The sequence below is a fragment of the Scatophagus argus genome, chromosome 1 (assembly GCF_020382885.2).
Source record: "Scatophagus argus isolate fScaArg1 chromosome 1, fScaArg1.pri, whole genome shotgun sequence".
In the NCBI taxonomy this organism is placed as follows: Eukaryota; Metazoa; Chordata; class Actinopteri; family Scatophagidae; genus Scatophagus; species Scatophagus argus.
Window position 1 is genome coordinate 1,129,254 of NC_058493.1, and position 9,685 is coordinate 1,138,938.

At 40.7% G+C, this 9,685-nt stretch overlaps 1 protein-coding gene across 2 annotated transcripts in view; it reads right to left on the reverse strand.

Annotated features, from left to right (window-relative positions):
- Nucleotides 1–5,989, reverse strand: part of ccdc102a (coiled-coil domain containing 102A) — a 50,593-nt gene extending 44,604 nt beyond the window's left edge. Inside the window, exon 1 of one of the 2 annotated variants that reach the window (XM_046385978.1) lies at nucleotides 5,619–5,987. The gene's annotated coding sequence lies outside the window, so the exon portion shown is untranslated. Of the gene's footprint in view, nucleotides 1–5,618 lie in introns of both variants that reach the window. The other variant, XM_046386051.1, reaches the window with a different exon arrangement.
- Nucleotides 5,990–9,685: the final 3,696 nt, after the last annotated feature.

Consider the following 9,685-nt stretch of genomic DNA (forward strand, 5'->3'; position numbering starts at 1 on the left):
CCTGTCTTTGCTCATCTATAAAGTGTTACTGAAACATCCATTTTATCTGAACCTGATTTTAATTAAAATTGTGGTTGAGGCCACAGGCCAAGTAATGTGTGATAAGCTTTTAATGTAGATTCAGATCCAGGTTTTAGAGAATTTGTTACATTGTGGCAGGAAATATATTTACAATATACAATTTTTCACTCACCCCTATTAGGCAGCATGCATTCATGTATCTGAGGGTGATGGCTTTCAAAGGAGGCCTGAAGAGAGGTTGGATACTTTCAAAATCTGATATTGCTGGCTTCTCCAACCTTACCAACCCCAGAGGAACCGACTTGTTTCTTCAAGCTTCAGTCATTATCAGGATACCGTTCAAACTGGCAGCGTTATCAAATTATATATTGTGATAAATATCGATAATGATCAATATGGAAATATTTATTGTCATCGTGTTTTTTGAGATCACCCAACCCTTCTCTGTGGCATGCGATACTGTAAAAATGCTGAGAAGGCCCAGCTGATGCATATTTGATGCAAATTGTATGAACATTATTGGAGGGATCCTAAGAACAAAAGAATCCATTGCCTACAACTGCTTCCCTGCATTTGATGTGCATGTGACAAATAAAGAACATTGTCATTCAGAGATCACAGTGACTCTTCAGTGTAAATGGGTAGACAGCAGGATGGACTGCAACATCAACAAGTTGACATTCAAGAAGCAGTCTTCCATCATCATCTGGATGTCAAGATCACAGAGCAAATCAGTTACAGACGCCATGCTGACAACAACTTGACTTCCAAGACCTTTGAGAGGCCTGACAGTCACTGAGCCAGAGAGAAACAGAGAGGGAAGACAGAGATGAGCAAACACATAGTTGGAGAAACAGCAGTGTGCACGAACACAGGGGGGTTCAAAAGAGAGAGACAGAAAGACAGAAAGAGAGAGAGAGAGAGAGAGAGAGAGAGAGAGAGAGAGAGAGAGCTATGCAGAAGGCAGATGCTGAGAGCAAAGTAAACAGTGTGAGGGTACTGGAATGTGTTTAAGCAGCCAGAGTGACTGAAGGTACACTGTCAGCCTAGCACACAGGCTGTCAGTCACATACCAAGGGTACCCGAGCAAACTGACAGCACTCTTACCACAGTGTTACAGTCCTCGGGAGTCCAGCCCGGTCTTATAGTAAGGGAACCACAGCAATTTCTCCCACAAACAGAGAAAAGTAAAGGACAGGGAGACAGACAGACAGACGTAGTAGAAAGACTTGGCTCACTGAGTTTCACTGGGTGGAGCAAGAAATGAGAGGATGTTGATATTCCACACAGGAAGACAGACAAACAAAAGGTCTGCTGGATTGACACAGGACACATACTGGAAAGAACAGACCCAACCATATTTCACATGAGGAGACAGCAGTGTTTATCCCCCAGAACTGTATACTTAACATGATGGAAAAGCCTCCCAGGTAATGACTAAACTGTGTCCCACAGCTACAGATCTCATATGTTTCAGTTTCACGACCGATTTCATAATGATAGCTTTGGATACAACAAGTGTAAACACATCTTACAATAGTCCATCTAAAAATAAACCAAATCTACTTCAAGTTGGCACCAAACGTTTGGTTTTGCTGCTGGACACAACATGTCTCCTACTTCACTGTCAAGGCCTTTCCGTGGCTTCAAGTTTCTACATGCTTGTACGAGTTGCAAACCGGACTGGGACTGACCTCCAAACTAGTTATGATGTTACAAATCATGCTCGCAGGCCCATCCCCGAAAGTGGGATATAACCTCATAGTCTCAGACTCTGCACCGACATTATTCTGCACACCGAAGCTCAATTGTCAATATCCATTCATGGATATTGTCGTAATTTCGACATTTTGACACAGCAGAATAAGCACACACGTTACTAATAACTCCAATTTAAGTATCACAGATATACCACTATCAGATAATACTAGTGCCACAGTGCATGCAGCTGGTGCCCTTAGCACAAACACAAAAAGGGAGGCACGTGGATGTTCGCACAGATCCTACACAAACACCCTCTAATGATGAAATTCATGTCATGTGGACCCTCGTTCATTTGCTGATACAGACAGTAAATCGAGCAAGCACACGTGACAGCGGGCCCTCGTTAATCTGCCCTTCCTGCTACAAATATGTCAAAATGTCTGCAGTAAAATAGGTCACAGGTTTTACAACATGGCACGAAATCAGAACTTTCAACCTCATGGTGGTGAGATAACCAGTATCGGGAGGATTCAGCCTCTGGATTTGCTCAAATGACTGCAATGGTGCAAAGTAAAGAAGTACTTTAACTCACGTACTGCACTACAATTTTGAGTTATTTGCACATTCCTCAAGTATTTTTATACCACCACATTTCAGAAGGATGGGAGGAATCTAACAACCATATTTACTGAAATTACTTGGCAAGTTTGGGTTTTACATACAAACACACAGGCTTGTGACCCCTTGTCTTGTTTCAGACCCCAACCACAGTCTGTTCACCTGCTAATATCTGCTGCCGGACCACGAGACTACAGAGCAGCTTCTAACCTCAGCTGCAAGCCTCCTAAACTCGTCTTCCACACTCCATCATAAATAAATAAATTGTTTATTTATGTGTGTGTGTGTGTGATAAAGGGACTACAACTTGCATTTCATTGTGTATCCCTGTTCTATAGAGTGACAAATAGATGTACCCTGAACCTTGAAAACATGGCTTTTGGTCTTTCTTCTGCGTTCAGAAACTCTTTGTTTCCATGACAACCACACAGTGAAGTCACCCATCAGAATGCAGCATGTGCACCATTCACATGTCAGTGTATGTGTGCATTTATAAGAGAGATGGCTGGATACTGCTTTTCAACATTCAGGGCCAAAAAGGTAGGCTAAACTGGGTTAAACGGAGGACAGCAGTGTGTGACATTGGAGACAGAAATTAAGAGAGAGCAGAGTGCAGACAGGCATCTACAGGCTGCAAAACAGATGGTGCTGTCTGCTTCCTGAAACCTCAGGACACTGAGTCAAACCATCAGCCACAATGTAAAATGCAGGGATGCCCCGGACAACCACACAACCCCTGAACAGCTTTCCATTAAACATCCTGATTTCAACAAAAGTCCATTTTTGAGCCACCTGCCTCCAGTTATATTTCTGTTTGTTTCCTCCTTCTGGATGCTGAGCTCATTTTCATCTCTTCATGTGGTTTGGATTTGATTCACTGACTCTCTGAAAGCAGTTAGAGGCAAATTTAACCACTTCAGCAGCAGCATGGACTCAGTCTGTAAACATTAGATCACCCAGGAAGCAGGCTACCTCTTGCTGTCTTGGAATGTCTCTCAAGCTCTTAAGCAAAGATAGTTTGTCCACTGCAGCTGCACTTTCAGCTTAGACCAAGGGAGCAACAGTCTTAATCTGGCTAACTCATCAGGCTGGAGACACCCTACACTCTGTGTTTACATCAATGAAGCTACATTAAAGTCACTTATATACATGTATGAAGCAACTGTACATTTTGCACTATTTCATCTATTTTTATCTATTTCTATTCTGAACTTAATTACCTGTGTATATGTTCTATGTATACAGCATGAAGGGAACTGCAAACTTCTATTTAGTTGCGCAACCCTGCATTGTATAAAGACAAATAAATTACCTTGAACCTTGAATATTTTACCAGATAAACCAAGAACAATCAACAAAACGCAGTCATCACATCTTCTCAAATGGGCGTTTTTGGGCTGACATGTTCTGAAGTGGCAGGTTGATTACTGTATTAAATATAATCACTCATTCGGACAGTGGGAAAAAGCAAAAATGTAGGTTACTGCGTTGATGCCCTCCTCTCCTTGACGCACACACACACGTTTGCTGACAGTGTAAACACAGAGAATGATTAAAGTATAAGCTTGGAAGTCTTGAGCTTGAAAGTGGAATTTTATTATTATTAAACCTTAATTTCAAAGTTACTCTCCAGCTCACTGATGGAGACAGACAGCAGCAATGGACGAGTGGACTGCAGAGTGAATGCAGACAGCGAACAGAGACAGTAGGAAAAATGGAATCGTGGAGCGTACAGTGTTTACTGGTAACCTAATTAATGTTAACAAACTGGTAAATGAAAGCTATCTGACACTCAAATACAATGAATAACAGTCACCCAGTCCACTGTTTTACAACTAGGGAACCAGATCCAAGATGTTCACAAACGTTAATTGTAGACTATTTATCTGACTGATTTGTAGACTGAAAAATCAGACTGAAATCAGGAACGATCACATCAAAGAAAAAAAACCAAATAAGATAGCTAATCTGACCAGACATTTGATGCCACTTTTCAGTACTGTGCTCACAACACATTTCAGTTTGTAAAAAAGTAACTGAAGTTTGACACCATGTCCAATTTGCACCTCCTACATTACCATTTTATTCAAGTGACAGACTTTACCATGCATTTTTCTAAAATATACATTCTTGGTGATCTTGGAAAACCATATTTTTTTATGAGCTAGAAGAGACCACAGCTGGATGACAGGGTGGAGCAGGGAGGGATGTCCTGATTGGATCTGACTGTGAACCCCAGAATGTAAGGTGGCCATGCACTAAAGATTACCTTGCTTCGTTTATTTCACTTAAAATGGAACCATAATTCACAAAATGATGTACTGAAGAAGACTGGGAACTACAGACTGCAACCATAAACTCATTAGGACATTGTTTACTGCGCTAATACATCACAACAGAAGTAAATAAAAAAGATAATTCTCATTCTCTTACATACAATCAGACTTCTCTGTAACTAGTGGAGTTGGACAAGGCTGTCCATTAGACAGAATGCAGGTTTAAGACATGGACTTCGCTTGTGAGACCCAGAATCTCTAACCATTTATCATACGAGCTTGTTTTAAAAATGTTACTGGCATCAAAATCATAATAAGCATATATTTACAAAAATCAATGAGTACTTTTAACATGAAACTTATCCCAGACTACAACAATCAAGAAGACCAGTTTATTTCCAGTGAGCTGCTCTTCACAAAGTCTGACTCCACCCTCTGATTTTTTTTTTTTTGATTCAATAAATATTTATATTCATTATATTTTCATACAAGCGGCATAGAAAATGGATGGATGGATGGATGGATGTTTTCATGCAAGGGAAGACAGTCATACCCTTTCATGTCCCACTAGGGTTCCACACTTAAGAAATCTGCTACAGGCTACTTTTGCTTTGTATGTACTTATGAATCTAGGACAAATATTTAAAAATTTCATAAACTAAATCATCAAAGAACACAGCCTTCCTGTGTGACTTCCACAGTGGTTTCAACAGCAAGAAGTGCTTTTTTCTTTTTTCCTCTTTGTACTTTAGCAGCAGCAATGCATCTACATCACGGATGAAGCTACAAAATGACGATCCCGTTACAGTACACTGTGTCTGTTATTTGGACGTTTATACCCTAAAATCCCTTGTACATGGACAGAAAAAAAAGAGGAGAGCAATGATTCTGGTGTCATTTGACACCAGTGTGTGTGTGTGTGTGTGTGTGTGTGTGTCAAAGCAGTGGACTCAGTCAAACTATCCGCCACTATGGCAACAAAAGCAGAGGAGAACGTACCGTAAAAGAAGAGCCCGTGGAGACCGCCCTGGTTCCTTCCTAAAGATTTTAATGCCGGCGTAGCAGATGAGGTCCCCCTTTCCTTAAAAACCCTCCGTCCCGTGGCTGTTCTCTTTTGATTGTTCTTTTTTTCTCCTCTAGCCTGGAGAAAAAAACGTCTTCCCCACTGAAAAGAGGAAAATGGGCGGTCCTCGAGCGTTTGGACAACCCGTCTGACCAATCGGCTATCGATATGACAATAATCTATCGCTTGGAGCCAATCAAAATCTGTTCCCAACATAGAGCCGCGTGCTTATTGGTTTGCAATGTAAAGACCTCCCAGTTGAAACTACTACACCACCGGGAGGAGAGCTAGTGACACACGGTATAGACACAAGTATCCAGACACACCTCTTCACACAGATAGATAGATAGATGGACAGATAGATACTTTATTGATCCCAAGGGAAATTCAAGAATATTTATAGAAGAAATTTAGAAAAGAAAAGAAATTTATAAGGCTGTTTTTCAGGGGTTGGGCTACACACCTGACTTCCAAGGAAGCATACCAAAATATTTTGGATCCCACTATGCTCCCAGCTTTGTCGCAACAGACTGGGGAAGGCCCTTTTCTATTCCAGCATGACTGTGTCCCTGTGCACAAAGCAAAGTCCTTAAAGTCATGGTTGGATGAGTTTGAACCAGAACTTGACTGGCCTGCACTGAGCCCTGACCTCAACCCCATTGAACACCTTGGGATGAACTGGAACGGAGATTGCGAACCAGGCCTTTGTTGTCCAACATCAAAGCCTGACCTCACAAATGCTCTGCTGCATGAGTGGGCAATAATTCACACAGAAACACTTCAAAATCTTGTGCAAAGCCTTCCTTGAAGAGTGGCAGCTGTTGTTGCTGCAAAGCTGTCTAAGTATTTAGAAAGCAATATCATTAAAGTCCCGGTTGGTGTAATGGTGTCTGGTGTCCCAGTACTTTTGTCCACATGGTGTATGTTTAGAACATGAAAGAAGGAAAGTGTAAATCAATCGGGGAAGCACAGTGGCCGTATTTTTTTGCTATAGAGAAGTCTTACGATATGATGTGGAAGGAATATTAATCAAACTACAAAAAAATGAGGGTTAAGGGATCAAACACTTAATATGTGGAGTAATGATTCAAGAATGTAGCGAAGTGTTCTTCAGGAAATTTTGTTGTTGAAAATTGAATGCCTCAAGATAAGGAATCCTTTTTTTCTTCAGCAGATGATGGGGTATTTGGAATTAATTGTGAAGAAACTGCAAGAGGCTATTGTTAAAGTAGGAAAATGGTCATTTACCACCCCACCCCCAAACACACACACACACACAAAGTATACCCAGTGACTGCTGAATGTGTTCTAGTAAGTCTATGTGGAGTAGTAAGTCTTAAATTCACAGTTTAACACAGAGGAGCCAGTCTCCCTCTTTAATCACAATTGTCAAATTGCTCTGAACTCTGCTGCCCCCTACAGGATCAAGAAGTCAGATAAAACGCCACAGCACTGGCTAAACTAAAGCCACCCAAGAACTAAAAAAGGCCTGTAGGGTGAAGCAAAGAAAATGGAAAAATGTTAAACATGCATTTTATGAGGTCTGGAAAGATGCATTAAAGAACTATCAAAAGACAATTAAAAAGGCACGAGCATTCTTCTTTTTCTTTTACTCTGGTTAAAAAACATTTGTAATGTATTATTTAAACCACCTCTTAAAAACAAGTTTGCTTTCATGTAATGTTGTCTTTTTATTCTTTTATTTATTTTATTGCTTTTATTGCTCCTATTCTTTTGATCAGTAATTACTATGCCGTGTTGTATGTGCTGATTTCTGGCCCCTTTGGATAATAAATCCCTTTTGACACAGAATGTCTTGCTTTTGTAGTTTCATGTTGACTTCTGGCACTTTCAGACATTTTTTTAAAAACCGTTTTTACTGTATTTATTTAATTTGAATATTGCCATCCATAAAACAGGGAGTGGCTTTGTTTTAGTTTATTAATGTGTGTATGCAGAAGAATTTGGGATCAGATAGAGAGATAGATAGATAGATACTTTATTGATCCTGAGGGAAATTCAAGCATTCAGTAACACAGCAGTGTAGCTTAGTCAAAAAGTAAACAAAGGAACTAACAAACTAACTGTTAGTAGGAGAGATTTCGATAATAAAACTAGACTAATTATAAATAGGCTAAACATATACTAAATAACGGCCCTGCGATTGACTGGTGACCAGTCCAGGGTGAATCCCGCCTCTCGTCCGTAGTCAGCTGGGATAGGGTCCAGCTCCCCTGCGACCGTGACGGATAAGCGGTATAGAAAATGGATGGATGGATATACTAAATAACAACATATACTGAATCTATGTTTCACTGGGCCCTGGCCTATTACATCTGAATAGATGGTTTCAAGTAGAAAAGGTTGACAAGCACCAATCTATATCACAAAGTTATCAAGGCACCACTTCAAGAGCAGATGTTATTTTTTGTTTATTTAGTATAAGACAAGAGTCTGATTCCTCTGGAGAATCAATGTGTTCAAATATTTTTATACTACAAGACGTTTTCAGTTTTTCTGCTTAAGTGCACTGTCTATCAGTATTTGCAGTATGGCCATCCCTTTGTAGTGCTTGTAAAACTCTGAGGAATGGATGTCTGTTGGACTGGTTTGCCACTACTGATCCCGACGTTAACTTTTTTGCAGTGGCTAACGCTAGCTGTTTTGAACTCCTCCATCTAATTCAACTCAGTTCAAAAAACTTTATTAGTCTCCCGGGCGGCAATTAAAATAAATCCGTTGAACGTGAAACTATCGCAGTTCAAGGACTCTTTTGACATATCATTATCGCACATGTTAATATCGCGATGAAGATAAATTTTCGATATATCGTGCAGCCCTAGTGAAGACCTTCTCTATTTTCAAGAGTAGACTGGTGATCTCCCATGATGCACTGAGCTCTCTCTTCCTCTCCCTCTCCTTCTGCACACATTTATGTCCCATTAATGCATATCACTAACTCAACTTCTTCCCTGGAGTCCTTGTGCTTTCTTGTCTTGCAGGTTCCCATGGATCGTGGTTGGACCTCCTGCTGCGGTCCTCCTTGATACCTACTGTTGTTACTACTGTTTAGTCATAATCTATTTTAATTCTATTACTACTCTGCTGGAGCAGCTACCATTATTATTGTTACTGCTGTTGTTATCATAATCACCACAGTACCTTCTGTACACTTCATCATTATCATTATCTACAGTTCCAATACATCTGGTATTATTGCTGTTGCTACATATCTCTGCTTGTGTGCTCCTACTCCAGGAGCAGCCAGGTTCTGCTCCGAGTTTTCGCCAAGTGCTTGCTCATGGGGGAATGTTGGGTTCTCTGTATCACAAAATTTAATCAAAGAGTTGGGTCTAGATCTGCTCTAACTGGAAAGAGTCATGAGTTAACTTTTGTTGTGAATTGGCGCTATATAAATAAACTGAATTGTGCTGTTTGCAGTAGAGGCCCCAAGGACTGCATCCATGCACCCAATGAAGGTGCAAGGGAGCAATATCCCAAAGAGGAGGATGCAGAATATATGATGATCTGAAAATAGGCACTTGAGGTCTATGGTGACAACCCAGTAGCCTGCCTGGATTTCCTGTCTCAGTCTGGAAATTGTCAATATTAATAAGTCGGTAACACTGGGTCGTAGTTGAAGACTACACAGGAGTCCAGCTCTTGGGACATTTTGCGCTATGTGAGTGGACATGACTGGCCTTTCCCCTTATCAACTCCACACACAAGGAACCTGCAAGGCAACACAGACAGACAGACAAAAACAAAACAAAACAAAAATAACCCTACATGTGGCAGGCCCTGCTGGAGCAGGAGTGTCATCACATATGCACCACATTACATACATATGGTCTGCATATTACACACACTTGCAACTGGCCAGGATCATAGTTCTTTGCTTTTGTGATGAACTGAATTTCCTCCACTAATAACTTCAGTGAATCTTGGCTGATGTCCTTTGGCCTGGACTCAAATGGATGGATGTTTCAGCTGTTGTGAGCTG